Genomic DNA, 21,182 nt, shown 5'->3' with positions numbered 1-21,182 from the left:
CTTTGGCTTCTTGTTGCACCTTTTGCTGATGGATTAAAGAGGTTTCTCGGAGCCCAAGGTTTTCTCCCTGAGCACTTGCATGCTCGAGCCAAGTCAGTCCCATCCTGTTTTCTGATAAGATAAAGAGGCGAAGCCCTCTACGTCGCTCGCCGTAAGGTGTTTTCCCTGGCCTCCAGGTCCTCTTGGGGCCTTTCTTTGCACTCCTGCCTGTTTTTCAGCATCCTTTTTTTGGAAAGCACATCCCCTGGGCCTGATGGGATCCCTTCATCGCCGTCACCGAAACTGCAGCCCGCGGCGAAACCGTCCGCCGCCCGCCAGGCAGCTCCCCTGCGGCGCTGCGTCCCGGCGTTCCTGCGAGCACGGCACCCTTCCCACGGGGCTGGGAAAAAAGCGGGAGCCCTGGGTGCTGAGACTGAAAATCAGTGCTTTTCCGTCCCGGAATTCCTCGCTATCCCAAGCATACGCATGGTTCGGAGCTGCCCCCGACCCCAAAAGAGATGTGTGATCATTTGACTGGGAACGGACACGTGGCAGCAAGAGCAAAAAAAAAAGCCGCGCGAGAAAGGCTCGGCCTCATTTAAAAACCAATAACAGGCTCCGGGATTTTGATTTAAAGCCTTTCTGGATAATCCTATTACCTGGGAAAGGAAACAGGGCTGTTTAAATGACAGATTTTTTTTTTTTCCTTCCCCCCTTAACTCCAGGTCTGCAGCAGATTAAATGCGCCAGATGAGGTAGATCCTCTTGAGGACGGCTATCACGAAAGCAGGATTTTCGCAGGAGTGTTGGGAAGGCAGCTCCCTGCCACTAGCTTATACCAAGCACAGGAACCTGCCCAACTCGCTCATGCGGAGCTGGCAGGGATACGCCAGGTGCTTGGATTATACCCCGTGCTGGGCTCCTGTCTCGTACCAATGGCTGGACCAAATACCAGTAGCCTGCGAAAAGAAAAAATGGCTTTTTCTCTACTAGCGAGAGGCTGAGATTGCGGCTCTCGGGATGCAGATCCTGGGATCCTCACCTCGGAGATTACTTGCGTCGTTATTCCCTTGAGCCACGGAAGATTTTGGAGCTGCGGCCACATGGGAAACTCGTGCCCATTTTGTTAGCGAACCCGCGATCTCCCGGCTCCTTTTCCGAATCGGATCGGCAAAAGCGCATTGGGAAATTCCTCCAAAACGGACTTTGGAGGAGGAGAGACGGAGCGACGTTCCGGCAGCGGGGACGTTTGGTATTCATGAGATCGCCGTTTCCTTCTGCAACTACGGAAAACGAACATTTTCACGAAATCAAATTCTTTGCTTTGAATGGATGGAGTTCAGTCCTGGGTCAACGGGGACATTTTCTCTCCGTGAAGCGGTCATTAATTTACAGCTTCTAGTTTACTGCTGTAAGGGCCTAGAGAAGGGAATATGCCATCCGTGGGGCCGGGGCACGTGCCGGTTCCTGGTGCGGTCAAATTCCCGGCCCTGGAAAAGCCTGAACAGTCATGCTTTAAAGCTGGGAGGTTTTGAGGTCCGGGAAAGCTATTCTAGCTCAGACTAAAAGATTTTTTTTATGACTACCTCCAAGTTTAGTGCGCTTGGACTCTGAGAGATGAAAGTATCTGGTTTTACGGGTGAAGGGATCTGAAAAAATAGCCCCAATAAAACTCTTTAAAGCACTCTTAAATATTATACCAACCGGAAAGCAGTTACCAAGATGTTTGCAGTCCCTTTTTCCCGTCCTAGAGCCCCCTGCAAGCTGCCACGCGCTTGCATATTCCTGGGAGGCACCGCCGCTGGAGGTCAAATTATGAATCTTTACAGCCGAACCGAGCTCCTTCAGCTCCCCATCGACTCCAATCGCTGATCATTTCACCCCATTCAGGAATCCACTTCACTTAAGCTAAAAGGGGGGAGAAAAAAAAAAAGCAATAAACCCAACCCACGGTGCAGCACATTTGTTGCTTGCGTTGCGGTGTAAAACCGGTGCGGCAGCAAAAGATGCGGCACCCGACGAGCCAGCAAACCGCGCGTTGTTGCCGAGACATATCGATTTAAAGTACCTGTCTCTCTTGATTTTTAAAAGTGTGTTTGATTGCTGGCAGGTTTATAGGATTACAGGCTTAATTGGATGCCTGTGTTGCACCGGAGCGCAGGGAAATTTATGGCTGCGCTGGGGAAAGCTCCCGTCCTCGGGCGAGCCGAGTTGTCCGCTTGCGCCAGAGCCAAGCTGAGCGTTTTGCAAAACTGTGGGCAAGCAGAAACGTCTCCTCCACCTACTTTTCTCTGCGGGAAATTCAGGGCAGGGGTGCCGAAAAGGAAAACCCCACCCCAGACAATCTCAGCGCTCCACGCAGAGTCCAAACAACCTCCCCCTGCCTGGCAGAAATCTCAAAAAACGTCCTCAAAAGGGGCAACATCCCGAGCTGAACTAACGTCACGGAGGTGGCAGAGCCGGGCAACGCAAGACTAAGAATTGCAGGGATTAAGACTACCTGGGAGCGCAAGACGAGGCAGCTGATAATTGCGTGATTGCGTATTATTTTTGGAAGTGGCAATCTGCATATGCCAGATTTGCATAATGCAAATGCTGTCTCGGTTTGCTTCGGAAATGGGGCGGGATCCTGAACGGGCAAAACGTCGGCGCTGGATGTGTCTGAGCGGCTCCCTTCACGGGAACCTGCTTAGCTACCGAGAGCGTTTGCTGTGTTGTGGAGCTCGGTGGCGTTAAATTCAAAGAATGAACATATTGCAATAGAGGAAGCCCAGAATAGAATAGGATGGGGGGGAACAAAAAGGGTTTGCAACAGAACTCCTTGCCCTTGCAGGGCACATCCTTTCCTTCAGATCTATCCTCACTCCGTCAACTTTTCTATGGTTTCCTGGGTTGCAGCAAGTTCTGCACGGTCTCCTCTGGGATCCCAGGAAAAATCTGCTTTTCCATCCCCGCCGGTCTGATCTTTGCAGCCGTTGCTGCCCGGCCCCCTCCCGACCCATATTCACATCCTTTTGTTCCCACATGGAGAACGTGTCTGCTCCCAAGGAGCTCCGGATGTCCTCTTCTCTTCCACCCCTCTTGCCTGTTTTCTCTCTTTTTATAATGCTTAATTTCTCTTTTTCCTCTCCCCTGCCTTGCCTGTATTGCTGCTACGGCCTTGAAATGACGTTCCCATCCCGCTGGTCCTTCACGGAAAGACCAGCCGGACTTTAATGACCTCCGAGAAGACTTTCCGCCTGAGGAGAAGACGCTGCAGTGCAGAGCAGAGCCGCTCTCCTTGCAGTTTTTCTTGCGCCTTTTTCCCAAGCGCTATTTTTCTTGCTCACTTTTTGAAGGAAAGTCTTTTCCTGATGGATAGCGTGTAAATCAGCCCTTTCCCAATTCCTGCTGCCTTCAGCAGGGGAGAAGAAAAAAAGCCTTTTCCCTTCTCTCACCCTCTTCCATCACCTGAGCTTCCCAATCATTCATTTCAGGATTTCTCGCGTCGCCAGACCAGCAGGATCTTTAAGGCACGTAGCCAGTAAAGGCAAACCCATCTCTCCTGAGCGGATGCAAACGGCAGGTTTTTCCCCGATTTCTTTTCTTGACGAAGTCACAGTTTAGCAGGGGCAGAAGAAAGCGTTGGACTCTTGCTTCAGTCCCAGAAATGCCTTGAGCCTTTTGGCTCCAGCATTGAAAACGGATCTATGAGCGGAGCGTTGAGCATCGGGGAGTGCAATCTGCCTTCGCTGGGTGCATGGAAAACGCCGGCCAAAATGGTTAAGGTTGGGTCACCAGCTTAGATGGTTTTCTTTTCGTTTCCTTCGGTGAAATGAGCCTGGCGACCTGCCTAGCGCTCCATCCCTCCGCCTCCACGAGAGGGTCTCTTCATCCCGATGCTCCAAGTTATTTCTTTCCGCAGCTGGAAGGGGAATTCGAGTGTCCCCGAGCCTCCGTCGAGCTGCAGATTGGGGCAAACAGGCAGGGTGGCTCCAATAACGCGCAGTTTTTCTCCGAAATCCCTCGTTTCTGGGCACGGAGCTGTGCTGGCCAGCGCGGAGGCAGCCGGCTAGGCGCCTGCCAGCTGGCTCTCGCCGCTCGCCGCTCCATTTTGAAGCCGTCATCTTTGACAGAGAACCTATTTGTTTGCGTTTTATCCCCTTCATCGGGGTTTTTATCTTAATTTGCTTTTCTTTTAAGGAGTGGATATTAAAAATTCCATAAGTGCCGGCTGAAAAGAGCAGCCGATTAAACCGCTACCATTCAGCTGGATTTTATAACTTTTTTTTTTCTTTTATAATAATTAGTCGTAAAGTTCTACGGACAAAGGAGATCATTAAATCCAGCGCGGGCCAAATCACCAGCTGGCAGAGGCTGGCAAAGCTCCGCGGGGAGCTAACCTAAATTCCCAGCGGATCTGGCCCGCCGTCTTCGCCAGGAGCAAAGCGCAGCGCCGAGGTGGAAGAGGGACAGGGCACTGGAAGGGCCGGGTTATAAACCCGTGGGCTCTTAGGAGCGTAAAACGGGCTGAAATTAGGCAGATTCCTGCACCTCGTTATATTGACGGGTGACCAAAAGCAGGCAGTGGGGCTGGGTTTGGCCCCGTGGCACGTTTTGAGGGCTGCGTCCGCGCTGTATTTCGGGGGGATTCGGCAGCGATTAGGAGGGGAGGCCGGCGAACTCGGCATTTTGTGAGCACCGTCGATATTTAGGTTGCCTTCAGCTTCAGCACGTCGACGGTGTCAGCAAACTTGCCTCCCGCTTCTCTGCTCTCGATCCTCGTAGGGATGCAGCCCAGAAAGGAGAGGCCGGCGCAAGTCCCGCTGCTATCGCCAGGCTCCGGGAACCACGCTGATTTATCCTAGGTGAGATGCTGACCGGCAGCTCTGCGCTGGAGCCGGCAGGTTTTTGCAGCCAGAGCCGGGCTCGTGCCCTTCAGCGGCTGCAAACGGCTTGTCGCTTCGTGTATTTTATCAAGGATTTTAGCTCCTTGCCCCCAAGGAAACGGGGTGGAGGGTTGGGTGAATTGGGATCAGGTGGGACTCCAGGCCTTGGGGATGCCGGAGGGCATCAGAAGAGGTTGCCCCCCCAGCTGGCACCCGAAAGAGCGTAAAGCAGGGGGCGAAACGCATGTAGCGCATTCCCATCCCAAATGCTCTCTGAAGGCGTGACGCCCATGCACGCAAAATGAAGCCGAGAAATGGCTGTAGTTTATTCTTTCGTAGAGGTCAGGTGACAGGAGGTGACACCCAAAGGGCGATGGACGCACCTTTGAATTTATCAGCTTGCAAGGAGAATGTCCTTGAGATTATAAATATATATTTATGTCTGTGATATAAGCCCAATGTGTGGCAGCAATTAGGATCAAGAGGAGGCTGACAGGATGCTTTAAAGCAGGGACAGGGAACTATATCCATGCCCAGGTTCTCATGTGTATTTATGTGTGTACATTCGCTCTGATCTCACCGAGGGATAACAGATTGATCCCTGCAGCTTAAGAAACGCGCTACCTAATTGCGGACACAAATTTAAGTCCTTTCCACCTAACATATTGGACCTAGGCTCATGGAAAAGCTTGCCAACTCCATAAAGTTACAGGAGCAGATCTGACAAGCCGGAGCCTGGCTCCGAACAACCTCATCCGTCTTGGAGGCAGCAGCAAGCCTGGAGGGTCTTGGACATCTCCTCATTTGCAGCAGGCGCTGGACCTGCTTGTGTCAGACCCTCGGGCAATCGCATCCCCAGTGACACTGAGACCTCAGTCCTCCAGGCATCTCAGGGCAGGTCCTCCGCGGCCCCTGAATTTGCATGGCTGACCAACGCCGTTTCGTTAAAGCTGCCCATCCCTGTGCTAATGCAGCCTAATGGCTCGTTTCTCCCCCTAATTACGGCTGTGCCAGCAGCAGATCCGTCCGTCAGGTTCTCCGGCGTGATGCCTGGCTGCGTTCCTGCAAGGCTGCAATTAATTCAGAAACCGCTGCAGTGCAGGAAGAGCTTAATCGGTCTTCCCACATCCCCTTCTCCTGCGCTTCTCTTCGTTGAGTAACGCCTTCCGTCTCGTTGCCCCGGGATTGTACCCTGCCTGGTTGGTGCCTTCTGCGTTTCTTTCAAGCCCCTTTTGACTAGAATAACTAAAATATTTGGATGAGGTCAGAAAACCCTGCTGTCCCAAAGGATCCTCTCTTTCTTGCACCAAGGCATCTGCCAAGCAACCGGCATTTCTAAGGCGTCGCTACTTCTATCAAAGGCTTTTGACTTCTCCTCCTTGCTTCTTCCAGGTTGTTCCAATAAGTGTAGGTACAGATTGGTGGATCCTGAAGTAAGGATGGCACCAGGTGACCCTGCAGGACTGGGATCATGATCCCAAAGGGAATTCAACTTTTTAAGTGAAGCTTGAAATGGGAAGAGGAGCTGCTTGCCCGAAGGCATGGGGAATTTTGAACACTGCTATTTTCAGCCGGACGGCTTTGCTCGGAGAGACTAGAGTCCGGGTTCCTCCTTAGTGGTCAAAATAAAGGCTTCTTCCCATGGACTTCCCCGCTCCCGGAGACATTTAGAAACCCATGCGAGTTAGGCACCTCCGGGGACGCGCCGGAGCATTTTACATGATGATTTGCCAGCGGACTAGGAGTTGAGCCTGGATCGCTCCCGCTGTTAAAGCAGCCCTCGCAGAGCGCCAGGCTGCACGTACAAAGGGAACAGGCAGGCGGCATCGCGGGAGCCGTCTGCCGGAGCGTCTGCAAGCTCTTACTAATCAAAGCCACATTGATTACACCGAGTTTTGCAAAGGTTTCTTTGCAGGGCTGCTGCCGGCGGATTTTCAAAGCAGCAAACTGTCAGGCGGCGTTATTGGGGGGATGTTATATCGAGGCCAGAGATCCCGGAATATTTTCCGAGATTAGAGATTAAGGCGCTTTTAATTAATTCTGATGCTGTGTAATACGATAAAATTGTGGCTTTTTTGTGATGCCGGGCTAGCTCATAATCCAATCTTTAATTATTATCTCTTGCTTAAAAAAAAAAAAAAGAAAAAAGACCTATTATGGTGTAATGCCAGTTGGGCAGAGGCTTTTGGAAAGCCAAAGGCTTTATACGTTGATAGAGGCAGTAAATTTAAAGTCTTTCTTTCCTCTTAATGAGCTGGATTTTCTGAAATATGGGAATGGCTAGAGGTTTGAAACCATAAAAACCCACTGATGTTAGCGACAGCTTTCCTGGCATCTAAAGGGACATGTGGGAGGGAGGAGAGGGTCGGTGGAGGGAAAGATTTTGGGAGCCGATGCCGGTGATGCCGGGATGCGGACAGGTAGCGGCCATGCCCTCGTTGCCAGTAAAGCACCACAGATGGAAAGCAGGAGGCACAAAAAAAGGTTCAAAGGCTGGAAAAAAACGCTTTAAAGTGCTCCATCTGTTTAATTTATTAAAAAAGGAGACAGAGAGGTGACTTGATTACCATGTCTAAGTACCTTTGCAGGAAGAAAACACCAGCTACTAAAGGGCTCTTTAAGCCATCGGAGGAAGGCAGAGTGGGAACAAACAGGTCAAAGGCAGGCCAAATTTAAGTGAGAAACAGCACTTTTTGCAAAATGTGGGGTGTGCAAAACCATCAGGACAAATTCCTGGGGGATCAGGGGACTCTGAGCCTCTTGACATCCTCTGAGCAAGAGGGGACGTTACGGTGCCTGAGGTGCCGAGCTCCCACCAAGGGCCGTGGCTCGCGTCTCGTTCCCCCTGGGATTTGAGGTGTGAGTGCCCACTTTTTGAAAATAAGTCTATGGATCCTGAAAGCATCACTCAGATATTTTCCAAAATGATGGGACTTATCCTTTTTACTGTTCTGGCAACCTTTTTGGTCAGGGGATATTTGTCTTCATTTCCTCCTGAAGGCATCAGCAGTCCTTTCGCTTTGTTTTCTCCCTGAAAAAAAAAAAAAGAAAAAAAAAGAAAAGAAGCATTTGCTAATGGGGAAACCCTTTAACAGTCACAAGCTGTCCAAGAAGCACTTCAGATGGTGGCTGCATAGTCTGTCGCACTCCTTTCAATGTCCCCATTTTCTGGGTATGTATTTGTTCGCTTTTGTTTCGCTTGCATATCAAGTCGTAGCTTTGCTCTCGCCTTTCCAAATGCCCCTTAGCATTTTGGGTGAAAAGCCTGGAAAATAATGCTGCCAGCTTCAGATGGCCACCAATCGGACTTGTGGTTCCCTGGTGGTTTTATTTACCAACGCTGGCCTCTCATCTTCAGCTGCGCCCGGCTCCGAGCAGCATCCCTTCGCCCCACGGCCTCCCAGCCGCAATCTCCGTCGCTGACTCTGCTCTAGTCGCGAGCCTTGATCGCAGCCTTATCCCGGCTGGCTCCTGTCCGACAGCGGTTTTTGCCTTGATAAATCGGATGGGGACGTCTCGGGGACCGCCGGGCCTTCCAGGCCACTTGTTGCTTGGCTGAGCTGTGTCTGTATAGTGCACACATGCTTATGTGCATCTGCTACATCTAAATATTCATTTGTGATGTTCCAGCAAAGGTCTTCTACCTGCCTCTTTGCTCTGCTTTGACGTATTGATCTATAATTACCCCTGAGTACAGTGCTTGTAAACATTTCCCTGCAAAGGCACTTAGAAATACCATTTACTTCTAGATATTGCCCTGTGTCTTCACCTGTAAATATCACTTGCCAGTAAAGGCCAGGACAAACTTCTTAAATCACAGAAAGGAGGAGTCTCACTCCAGAACATTTTGTGCAAGCCGGACCGGAGCTGCGAACCGCCGCTGCGAGCGCCGTGCGGAAAGGCCAGGCTGCGCGGTGAAAGCGTTAGACCTTGCTTGCGGTTCCCATCTGTCCCCTTGAAAGGCAGAAGCCAATGCTAATTTTTTTCAGTGGTTGGCCTTAACCTTCCCTTCTGTCATTTATCGTGTCGTCAGGCATAATTAGTAAGTCTGGCAATATTTGAGGCTGGTTGATAACGGTATTAATACATAGCAGCTTTTATCCTGTGAAGCAACATGTGCTAAATGAGCCGTGTGTGTGTGTGTGTGTGTGTGTGTGTGTGTATATTAAAGGATTAGGCGGATGAGATAGTATTCCTGAAGTGTGGACAGCTGAGCGTTGGAGAAAACATCCTGCAGGCGCTATGGACGGAAATTTCTGGCGGAGGAGGCCAGCTAAAGCCTGCAAGAGATGCAGGGCACCCGGCATCTTTAATGACGACCCAGGGGAAGTGCAGAGGTGGTAACTCCAACTTTAGCCTGAAGAGGCTAATTCATCACGCATGTTATTGCTGCTGAAAAGCCCACTTTCTGTCAGCTGGTGGCTAAAATCTGGTAACCTTTTCCCAAGAAGTGGCTGGTGCCGAATGCTTCAAGGAGGACACAGGATGCTGGAGGAGATAGGAGCGACCTTTGGAAAGGGCGCCGGTATCCGAGGATGTCGAGTAAGACCGGCCACAGCTCGTCAGCACCTTACCACAATGGTTTGGATGTGGAATGTGGATTTTGCCCTCTGGAAAGCCTGAAAACTAAAATATTTGGGGAAGCAGAGGCTTATCTTCATTCCCGTAGGCGTGCTTTTTTTACACCTGCCAAAGTCCCCGAGGAGATCTCTACCCTGCCTTAAGAGGAGCTCCGAGGGCTTGAAGAAACATTCATCAGGCTCATGCTGTTCCCTCTCAGGAATGAAGCTGGGCTCTGTTTAAGGCAATTCAAGCAAAAAGCCTGACTCGAGTCAGTCTGGAGGCACAGTGCTGGATTTCAGGAGTGCGCCGGTCTCCCGGCCCGACCCAGGACTGGCCAGCTGTGATTCATGTCCTGGGAGCCCAGATCTGCCGCACTACCTTTGAGATATTACATCTGGTGATGCCTGTGCTTTCAGAAATGGTCCCTGGGCCTGGCTCTGCTCTCCAAGCCATCCTGCTCAGATGCCCATGCCCCGTCTGGTCCTAGGAGCAAGTCTGGTACCACGGATTGGTGCTCTCACCTAGCTCCTTGCATTCCTGCATCCCTTGGTGCTCCGGTTTCTCCATCGTGGTGTCCAGCTGTGGCAGCCGCTGGTGCTTCTGGCATTGGTACCAACAGAGCAGCTCTAACACCGATTTTCAGTGGCTGAAATAGCCCACTAACCTTCCTTGTGTGGACAAGGCCTAAGAGATGTTCGGTGACTGTGGCTGCATCTGAACTTAAAAAAAAAGGGAAAAAGCAAAATGTGGGTTTCCATGGAGACAACAGTTCTGCTGTAAAATCCGAGTGCAGACAAGCTCTGTATGTTGTATTTTGATGCAGATGCTTGGGCTAAACTTCAAGGGAAGGGTAGGCTGGGGCTGGAGACTTGGCATAGAGTTGTTGGGCAGATTTTTTGGTGCGTGTGTGTGTGTGTGTGTAGGAGTCTGGGTTTTCAATTTTTTGAGTTTTCATGCTGATTGAAGATGAGGAAAGAACCCCTCCCGTCCTCCATGAATTGATTTTCCAAGGAAAAAACCCACACAGGGATGATAAAATCATCAGGGACATGACCAGCACTGCCTAACAAATAAGATGTCCCCAATGTGGATCCACATGGAAGACCCAGGCTACACCTAATCATCTCCTTTCATCAACAGAGAGAAGACAAAGTTCTTCTATGGGTCATAAAGTGCTAGAGAAGTTGAAGATGGCACAAGCGCAACTGCTGCTCCGGGAGCGGAGGGTAGCTTGTATTAACACAGCCAGGAGCTCTGATATGAAGGTAGTTGCGAACAAAAAGGACCTTGGGCCAAAGTATGCTTTTGTTTTCTGCACATCTGCTCTTTAGGCAGAAATTTCTCGAGATCGGTAATGATGTGTTGGGTTCTTCACGGTGGCTCGTGAGCTCTTGATACTTTGGGACTTAACTGATTAGCTTTTCATGGTCTTGATTGCAGCAGCTTTAAGGAATTGCAGCTAGTGAGGAGCAGGAGGTGACAGGAAATGTTAGCACTTCATTTGGAGAGCCAGGCTAATGATTTGTGTGCGGGGAAAGATTAGAATTAATTCCCAGGGAAGAAATCCCACTTTGACGGAAGTGAGATATCAAATTTGCTAATGACATGTCAAACCAGGTGGTGAGGAGCTGCTGCCCAAGGTTTAACTCCTTGCAAGCTCTAAAGATCCTCCAGCGTGGGGTAAGACATGATTCCAACCCTTGAAGCTCCTTCCAAAACATCTCCTAAGGACTTTCTGGGACTCCTGGTTCAGGAGATGTGGGCAGGTTATTGCTGAGAATCCGAGGGAGGGTGAAACAGCTCCCTGGACCACTTTGGGCCTCTTCATTTTCTTTTGAAGATGATCTTAAACTGGGCAGGGAGTGAGAGAAGAGAGACAGTGGAGGGAGCATTTGACAGGAGAGCTGGATGGAGAAAGCATTTCTTGGTTCAACCAAGGCTGAACCAACAAGCAAAAAGGAGGAGGAAGGACCAGTTTTGGAAAAGATGGGGAAAAACAGAAAGAAGCCTGTGTGCTCCGCTTCTATACATCTGCGGTGCATCCTAGCCCACTTTGCCAGCTGGGCGTGAATGATAAATGTGTATCCCCTAACGTGCAGAGCCACAGGGTATGCAAAATACCTGCCGCTTTTCCCCAGCGTAATTGCTGCTCTTTACTGGAGTGCCAGGAAGAGAAGTCCTCCAAGCCATCCCTTGCGCAGCGAGAAAACGCTCTTGCAGAAAGCAGCTTTGAAACCCACTTTTATCTGGGGATCCCTTTCCTTCCCTCCACGGGGAAAAGTCCTAATAGGAAGTCTTTACTTATAGCACCAATCCCCAGCTCAGACCAATGGGGTAGCGATGAGAAAGGCAGCTCTTCTAAAGTACCGATACACTGGGAATATGAATGCTTTGTTTCAATAACATTTAACAGTGATTGCCTCGGCAACCTCTGCCCTGCTGTGATTAAATATTAATATTCTTCTAGTCTGCGATCTTGCTCTGTTTTTCTCTCTGGATCTCTGTGTTCATGCGTTGTCTCCAAATGAATGCTTTCTAAATGCAGCTACCCACTCTCAGCCTTCCTCTGAAGCGCAAGGCTGGCACGGAGCAGGAGCACGGCAAACTCCTGTGATGGGAAGAAACAGCAGAAATACTGCATTAGGGCCTTGCAGAAGGGGAAGAAGGTGGATCTTCAGGCGATGGTAAGATTATCATGGGAAATGGCACGGAAAGGCTTTGCTCTCAGAGGATGCATCGCCCTGGAGAGATGTGTGGGTGCACCGGGGGGCTGCAGTCGGTGCCGGCACTGCCTCACGTGATGGTGCGGGCAAAACACTGCCTTTCTTTGCCAAACCGCTGTAAAATGCTGCTTGGCCAGAGCCTGAAGGTCACAGTCGATAACGGAGGGTGGGATTCAACTAGGAGTTACCTGCCTTGTCGGCTCTCTGTGTTACCTCTGTAGGGAATAAGGAGAAGGAGGCACCTCTTGAGGGCAAGTCCTCTCATCCAGAGGGGAATTTAATAGGGGTTAGATGAACCACGCTTTGGAGATACCTCCATCTGAAGGTAGGCAAGAGGATTTCCACCCCAAGCCCCCAATTCCCACCAGTTTCGGCAGGACTGAGGCATTTAATGCTCCTGAGAAAACCGGCTCCTTGCAGATATCTCTGTGCCGGCCATCTATCTGCTTTGACTACCAAGATAAAGATAGATTGGTGGCATTAAAAGAAAAACACTCCTTAGATGCCATTACCGACTCCGAATCACCCAAGATCCCCGGACGCTCGGAGCTTTGCTGTTAGCCTTGCGGAAAAAAAAAAAAGAGCTGGGCACAAAGTTGCTGAACTCAGGGGAATTTAATAACACGCAGCCACCAGCTAAGCGATTAAGTGCGGGGCCCTAATTCCTTAAGTGCCTCGCCGCTGTTTTAGCCGGGTGCCTCGCAGCACAGTATAACTAATCTGCCGTGCAGCCGCGGCGTTAGCGGGCCAGGCGCGTTATCGCACATTTGCCTGGTAGAAACAGGAATGCCTAAATGAATTGCTGTGATTTTTAATACCGATAGAGGAGCAGGGCGGCAGGTCGTGGCGAATGCCACAGTAGCGAGGCTTTTGCTCCGGACGGTGCAATGCTCCATTTGCTCAGCATTCCTCTCCCTTTTTTTTGGGGGGGAGAGATTTCATTTTCTTGGGAAAACCGTGTGTTGGTTTGGGGCTGACTCAGTATTAAAGGGTTTTGCTTGCTTCTTTTGGCCTTTCGGCTCAGCCAGCGCTGGGAAATCACTCCTGGGATGGAGTCGGTGGAGCAGACAGCGGTTCGGGGCCGTGTCCCTGCCCCGGCCGCCCCGGGGTCCGCTTTGCCGTGGCCCCCTTTCTCCACCCTCCGCAGCAAATGATCCGTTTGACCTTTAGATGGGAGATCTTCAGAAACCACCCAGGCTGATCCAGGATTTAACGCTGATGGAGTAGGCACCGCTAACGGCGGGGATAAACCTCCAAATGAGCACCACAGCCTCGGCTCCATGTATTCCAAGGTAATAATAAACTTTTTTAATGTTAAGGGCCTGAAGCATGTGAATCCCTGCGTCTCGCCCCGGCATCCACACCACGGCTTTGCCCTCAGCCGCTTGGCAGCTCCGGGTACCCGGGAGCCCGCTCCACCCTGGAGGAGGCTGCGTCCGAGCGGTGGGAGAAGCAGCCCGTGCTCCGGGGATCTCCCCTTGAAAGCCCCCACTGTTGCAACCAGCTGGCAACAAACGTGTGGTTCCCACTCCAAAAGAAGGCAGAAAAAAACATAAAGAAAAAGGACAACAAAATATATCCACCCCAAACAAACATGTCCATTAGTGCAATCAGCTCTAATGAGCAATGAGAAGCCAAATCCAGCACTTCACGTCGCTGCTCGGGTTGGCTCGTGCCACCGCCGAGAGGCAACGCCGGTGTCTCCACCGGCCGCCGTTGCCCCATCGCTCGCTGGTCCCAGCCCAACCTGCCTCGCCGTGCTCACGCCGAGACAAAAAACAGCGATTTATAATTTGCCGCTATTGTGCCGCTCCTCAGCGGTGAGCCAGCCCTGGCAGCCGGGCCTCCGGACGAGGAAAAAAGCCTCCGCTCCTATGTGCCCAATAAATAATAATAATAATTGCCCTAATGGCAATAACAAGTCCGTCCATCCCACCGCATGGTTGCAGGCCATGGAGACGGGGGAAAGATTTAAACCACAGCCGCCTTTGCAGCCGGAAAACCCATCGCAAGCAACCGCTCTCCTCCGAACCGCATCCGACGTGCCGGGGACTTTCGTTTCGTAGAGGTGCTGGTGCCGGCTGGGAAAAATCAAATATCGGACCGGTGGTGGCAGGTCTGCAAAGGTGTCTGAGCACCCAGCTTGCTTCCCGCAGGGCTTGGCGGCGCGGGCTCTTGTCCTCCCACCTTTCCCTCCTTCTCCTCCTGGCTTCCCTCCTCAAGTGCAAGCCGACCTCCCCGAATTTTCTCCTCTAACGCCCTTGTTGCTCCGCCGTTAATAACCGGTCGGCGACAGGCTGATTAAACCTTCCTTTCTCCCTTATTTAGATTGGTGTCGCCGTGCCGGCTCGGACGGCGCCGTAAAGAACATTAGCGGCCCGGCCGCGGTGACAGGGCAGACGATTCCCGGGAAATTGATAAGGGCTTTTTCTGGAAACGAATTTGGGGCTGGCCGAACAAACGGAGGCGCTGGGCTCCATCCATCTCCCGCCCTTTAATAACTTGCATTGGCTCGGCGCTAGCTGCGGCACCGCTTAATGAAACGAAAGCGCTTTGTCCCCGCAGGGCGCTTCGCAGGAGTTTCGAGCTGAAACTCAACTTTTCCCCCTTCCTCTCTGCCTCGTGGCTTCCCCTTGCCTGCAGGTCACGTCTGCCTCCCCATGCAATGCCGAATGGCGGCTCACTGGCCCCAAATCTGTGCTAATGCCCGAGAAACCGCTTGCATTTTGCAGCTTATATGCCAATATATGTATCTGCATCTATCTCTCTCTTTTTGGACAACCAAATTGGGAAGAAAACAACGGTGTTTCGGGGTGCTGCTGCACTGAGCCGCACGCCAGGCAGGGTTTGTGGCTCAAAGGATGGGGAAGAAAAAATCACGAACAGCACAGGATAACTTGCAACGGAAGAGAGAAGTGTAAAGAACCATTTTTCCCCTAACAACAGCAACAGCAGTAACCAGACAGCTGCACCTGGGCAGCACCCGGCACCCGGCGGTCCTGATCCCACCGGCCTCTGCAAGCTGCCGTGGCGCAAATAGCAACAGCTATTAGCACATCGCACTTTTTATAACTTCATTAGCCCCTCAGTAAAAGATGAGCACCTTTTTTGTGTGCCATAGCCAAACTGCTCTTTCCTCCCCGCTCTTTTTTGCATTAATATATCCAGTCCCCGAGCAGCTGGGCTTCGCATGGGTGCGACACCTTTGCATGCAGCCCCGGCAGCAGCAGCTGCAGCCTTTGCAGCTAATGGCGCATCCAGATTTAGTTTGCTATGCTCAAAATAATACAGTGCCCTCTTTTAAACGCAAAAATCAACCCAAAACAACAGGCCAGCTTTCCACGCGCCTCCCCGCGTTTACGGGGCTGGAGATGGAGATGGATGGAGGCGCAGAAGTTTCTCTAGCCGGCCGCGTGTTTTCCCAGGCGTATCCGAACGCGAAGGGCTCTGAGCTCGCACCTAGGCAGGGTTGCACCCGGCTGCGGAGACAGACATTCATCCGGGATGGAAACGCAGCTGAGGGATGCACAATTTAGAGGAATACATCCATAGCAATGAGGCTGCGCCCAAACCAAGACGGGCTACATCTATATATATTTATATGAGGCACAGATAGACGTAAACACGCGCCTGCATTATGTGATGCTTGCGAAACACCTTCTGCATCTGTCTCAATAAACCGAGCCCCACGCACCCATATTTATATTTATAGCTTCGTACAGAGGCATGCTTTCCTTTTTACAGAAAAACACCTTTTCAGGTGGGGAAATTGCCAGGTGCCTCCTGCAAACTCCCTTGGCATATTTAGACTCAAGGGGTTGCAATCTTTTGCTGTTTGCTCCCATGGCCGGTCCTTTCTGGCTCCCTGTCCGTCCTTCCACGGGGCTGCATTGCTGGCCACCCGTCCGGAAACATAGATTAATCGGAGCAGGAAATGTTAGGAATAAAGTGTGGATATAGGCAGAATCGCGGCCTTCAGTCAATATAGCACGTGGGTTTTTTGGATCCGTGAGCACATTGGTCGGAAAGGGCGCTGGAGGAGAACCCACACGGTGTGAATTCAGGATTATGGTAACGAGATGAATAATTCCAGGTTAAAAAAGAATAAAAGAGGAGAAAACCTTTGAAAAGTGCTGAGATGTTTCATTCCAATAGCTCTGAAGTGAAACGCTTTGTTGCAGAAGTGCCAAAACATTTTGCTGCTGAAAGCTCCCCAAAAGCTTTTTTTTTTTTTTTCCTCCTTCTCTTTAAAGGGGCGAACTGGCAGTTTCATTACTGGAGAAAACCAAACCCAAACATTTGCTTTCTCCCATTTCGAAACGAAGCACCCCGGGTCGGTCTCTTGGCCGGTTTGGGTGAGGATGTGCTGCTTCCTCAGCTGCAAATACTTCATCTGTTCTCTGTCTCAATATGAATAATATATTTTTCTGGCTGGGTTTGTGGAAAAAAAAAAAAAAAAGAGCCAGGCGAGATCCACTTTCGGAAAGGACGCATCTTCGCTTTTGTCTCGCTCTGAATAGCGATCGTTACGCTCACAAAGGACATTTAAAAAACCTCATTGTACGGAGCTACCCCCACCCTATTTTTCTGCTTAATTGGCCCACCTGTATTTAAAACCGCGGAGGGTGCCGTTATTTGGGGGGTCGGGCGAAAAGAGCAAATCTGCCCCAAAACTGGCCCAAGGGAAGGGATCAGGGGAAAGGAACGGGTTCGGATTCGGGTTCGGGTTCGGGCTTGGTCTGCGTCTCCAGAAAGCTCACAACTAGCAAAGCGCCCAAATTTTGCACAGCCCCGAGCGCGATGGCCCTGCTCTGTCTTTCCCACGTGGGTTCCCTAGTAGTTTTTGTTTGTGAAGGGGGAAACTGAGGCACAGCACGGGTTAAGTGTCTGGACAGGCTTTTCTTGCATTCCCCAGGGAACGCTGCCGGCTGCAGACTGCAGCTCCCCAGGTTGTGCCCAAACCTTCGGGTTCGTGCGGGAAATAATAATATTACTGCTGCAGCAGGCATAGGAGCAATTGCAGTAATCGCCCCCAAATTGCATGGGTTCGCAGTGGACGACTCTCATCCCGAGCCGCCGGAAACACCGATCGCGCGGAGGCTGGGGTAAATCTGCAACAGCCCCAGAGGAACTGCGGGAGTCTCTTTGGGTTTCTTCCTTGGTTTCTCCAATGTAAGAAAAAAAATAAATAAATAAAAAAAGCCAGTAAACCCCCCTGCTTTTTCTTCTCAAAGAAATAAAACCTCTTGCTGCATCGTTGTCTATGAGAGAGGTGCAGGGAAGGGCACAAGCACCGCTTCAAGTTCTGAGCTCTGCGCTTCACGGTTCAGCCGGAGCCATCTGTTCCCTGGGAGCGCGGCGGCGAGCGAGGCCTCGGGAGGTTCGGCTGCGGACGTGCTGCCGCGTCTCCGGCAGCCCCGTTTCGGGGCGCGCACTAGGTAGGCGGCTCCGGCCGCAGCCCCGCGAATTTCTGGAGGGGCCGTTTCACCCCGGCGCGGTTTCGGGCTTGCAACGCAGCCTGCCCTTGCACCCGGGTGCTATAGGATCTGCCTTTGCGCCGCTTCGCCGCGGCGTTATTTATTCCTCGAGCCTGACGCACTGGAAGACATGGTCCCCGCTGTTAATGAGCATCGCTCGTTATTAGCTAATAACGAATGCATTAGTCAGCATCTGGGAAGCGGCCGAGCCCACGGAGGAAGGGAAGGGCTGCAAAGTGACCCCAGAGACGGCTCTGACGCTCTCCTGTTGCCAATCTGGCTCTGTCCGCAGCGCTCGGCGTGATATTTTATTTATCCAAGGGCAGCGATCGCCAAAAGGACACGGAGACGATGGGAGAGCTGGGGGGTTATTTTTTATCTTAATGTCTGTACGAATTGGAGCATCGTTCCCAGCCCAGATCTTGGAGAGCGGTGGCTGCGGGCTCTTGCTGGGGTGGCAAGACACAAGCCCCAGGGGTGAGATGCAAGCCCCAGGGGCAAAATTCATGCTCCAGGGGCAAAATTCATGCTCCAGGGGTGAGATGCATGCTGCAGGGGCAAGATGTATGCTGCAGGGGCAAGATGTATGCTGCAGGGGCAAGATGCAAGCACCAGGGGCAAGATGCACGCTCCAGGGGTAAGATGCATGCTGCAGGGGTGAGACGCAAGCACCAGAGGCGAGATGCACGCTCCAGGACAAGAAGTCTGGGCTCCAGACCGTTCATGGAAGAAGCGGGGAGTTGAAACATCCCTTGCCTTCCTTCCACGCTTGGTGTGCATTTAACTCTTTGCTTTGTTAGGAGCAACATCAAGCGCATCCTGGGTCTTCTGGAGTATTTCCAGCTAAAAATTGGAGAAACGCCTGCCGGGAACACCTAACCCTTAGTGAAAGCCTGCGCTGGGGAGAAGAGGTGAAAATCCCCAGAGTCTCAACGCAACCTGCCGACACCTTGCCGTCAGAGGAAGCCCGGACGAGCGGCAGACCAATTGCGCTACATTATTATTTTTTGTTTGTTTAAGACGAATGGAAGAAGGGAAGGAAAAGGAGAAACCCGGGGAGCGCAGAGCGCGATCCGACAATGCTAAAGAGGTTATCGGAGCCGCAGGAATTCAGTTATGGCCGGAATTGGCCAAATCAATCATTGCAAACCATTTCTTCGATGGATTTAGCCTTTTCTGCTCGTTCACGAGCTGCTCACGACGGCACCATGAACTTTATAAATTCGTTGGAATGTAAAACTCTGCGTTAAGCCTGACTAGACATTTAAAAGTTTGGTGTTTAATCCAAACGCGACGTTTAGGTTTTCTCTTTGCCCAAGGGGATCTTTTCATATATATATATATATATTTTTAACAAAGGCTTGAACTGATATACCTCATTGATTTTTTTTTTTTTTGTTCCTGAAAAGCACGTTTTTGATAAAAACCTCTTTTACTCATAACCAAAAAAGAGAAGAAAACCCCACAAAATGCCTCAGGTGAGAACGTTATGAAATATCAAGAAAAGCAACATTTCTGGCATGTTTCTGATACTTTTTGAAATGTTCCTTTCTTGCCGCAAAGCAGAAAAAAAAAAAAAAAAAAGAGCGATTTTAGGCCCAAACCTCATCCTGCCCCTTGTTTATTCAGTCTTTCGTTTGCATTTGGGCTTTGGGCTCTGCACCAGGCCTGTGTCACGATGATCTCCGGTCTTCTTGGAGGAGCCGGCGTGCCACGACAGAGCCTGGCCGAGCCTCCTAAGGGCTCTTCTGACCACTTTAACTGCAATTTTTGGTGGTTTGCTATCAATGATTTGTTATCAATTCGTTATCAGTTACAAACCTACTTCCCAAATGATGAGCTCTGCAGTAGATGGCCGGCCTGGGGCTTTGCACGAGCCGGCCAAGGACCATCTTACCCGCCGGCAGCAATTCAGGCAGGGGCGACAGAGCGAATTTGCTGCCTCAACCTCAGCTTTTTTTTGGGGGGACTATTTCTCTATTTTCATCAGGGCATCCCAGCACAGAGCAAGCGCCGGGAGTTATTAAAACGAATGGCACCGGCACGGCGGCCGCGGCGTGATTTCGTCCGACCCAGGCGCTCGCCCCGCCGGCGGCTCGCCTCCGGCAGGCGGTCACCCTTGAGCGAGCCGGGGCTGCGGTCGCCGAATGGAGGCAGCCGGCTGTGAAATAGGAATTACTGACAGCTCTTAAGTATATCAAGAGAGCAGCCCTCTTCCTTAATGCCGAGCCGCTAATAGACATCTAAAGACCTATAAACCAGACAATTCCTCTATATCATCCTAGTTAAATCAATGTAGTTATATTACCCTCATCATTTTCCCTTTAACGTTTATTACATTTTGCCACTGTAATTTATTTTTTCATATCCATCAGCCGATTAAAGACTTTATTCTGAAGATACACATATCCTTGTGACCTACTTGAAGCTGACCTAAACTGTTAAGCAAAAGCAATTTGGTGGAGGAGGTTAAGGTTTTTTTTTCCCCCCCCTCTTTCTCTCTGTGTGTTTTTTGCCACCGTGCAACCGAGGCGTGATGAGTCCTTGCAATGCCTTTAGCGATATTTTTTCGCCCCGTTTCGAAGCCAGGGTGGTCAGCGGAGCGGTCCCGCGGCACGTCCGAGTGCCGGAGCCACCCTCGAGCGCCCGGCTCTGTTGTTGGGAAAAGCGAGGGTGAAGGCACCCTAGGCCCTTCGGGCTCCCCGGCGCCCCACGAAACCCGAATTTGTGCCGGGGAAACGGGAGCAGTTCTTGAGTGCCATCTATCGGTGCCTTCGCCGCTCTTGGCCGCCAGCGCTCTTCCCCCGCCGGCCGGCTCCCCACCGCCTCTTATCGCCCAGGTCCGCGTCCTCCCGAGCCGTTCCCCGCTTTGCCAGTCTCTTCTTTGCCTTTAATTTATTCCTCCGCCTGAATTATTTAAGCAGCCCCACTTCTGCGTTTGGGCGTCTGGCGCTCGTACTCTCTATTCGCAAAGAGCGGCATCCGTCGGCGCCGAGGCCCGCGTGCATCAATGCTCCCGTTCGCTCGGAGCCTCAAAGAGGAGCAAAGTGCAAACAACAGGCACGAGAAAGTACGGTGAGGATGAGGAGGGTGAGGACGGCGATATTCATATTTAACGCCTATAAAATATACATAGCGTTCTTGCAATGAATAAGGAGACGGCCCCTCCCCGCGACGGGATAATCTCCGCCAAAAGCTTTCAATCTGACTCGCAAAGGGCGTTTCGAAAGTCGCTCTGTTTAAAATATTAATCGAGCATGTTATTAATAACACGAGTGAGAAATATATATTTTAAGTGGGGACTTTTATCATCTGGCTATCACGTTAATTTGCGGTTCGTCCTTTCCAAGAAGGAAGCCGTTCTCCGGACATCGTTCCGAGATCCAAACTTCAGCTGCGGTCGCCGGCAAATTTTTCAGCCAGGGGTCGGGCTTCATTTCTCCCCCCCCCGCTTTAAAAAAAAAATTGCGTTCGAGGCGGTTTCTTTTTTCCTTTTTTCCAGCTGCCCCAATTATCCCATTTGTTCAAAGCGAAATCTTGCAATTCGAGGCATTTTATTTATTCTGCCCGAG

This window comes from Apteryx mantelli, chromosome 23 (genome assembly GCF_036417845.1).
Source record: "Apteryx mantelli isolate bAptMan1 chromosome 23, bAptMan1.hap1, whole genome shotgun sequence".
NCBI lineage: Eukaryota > Metazoa > Chordata > Aves > Apterygiformes > Apterygidae > Apteryx > Apteryx mantelli.
Note: the sequence above shows the minus strand (reverse complement) of the source record.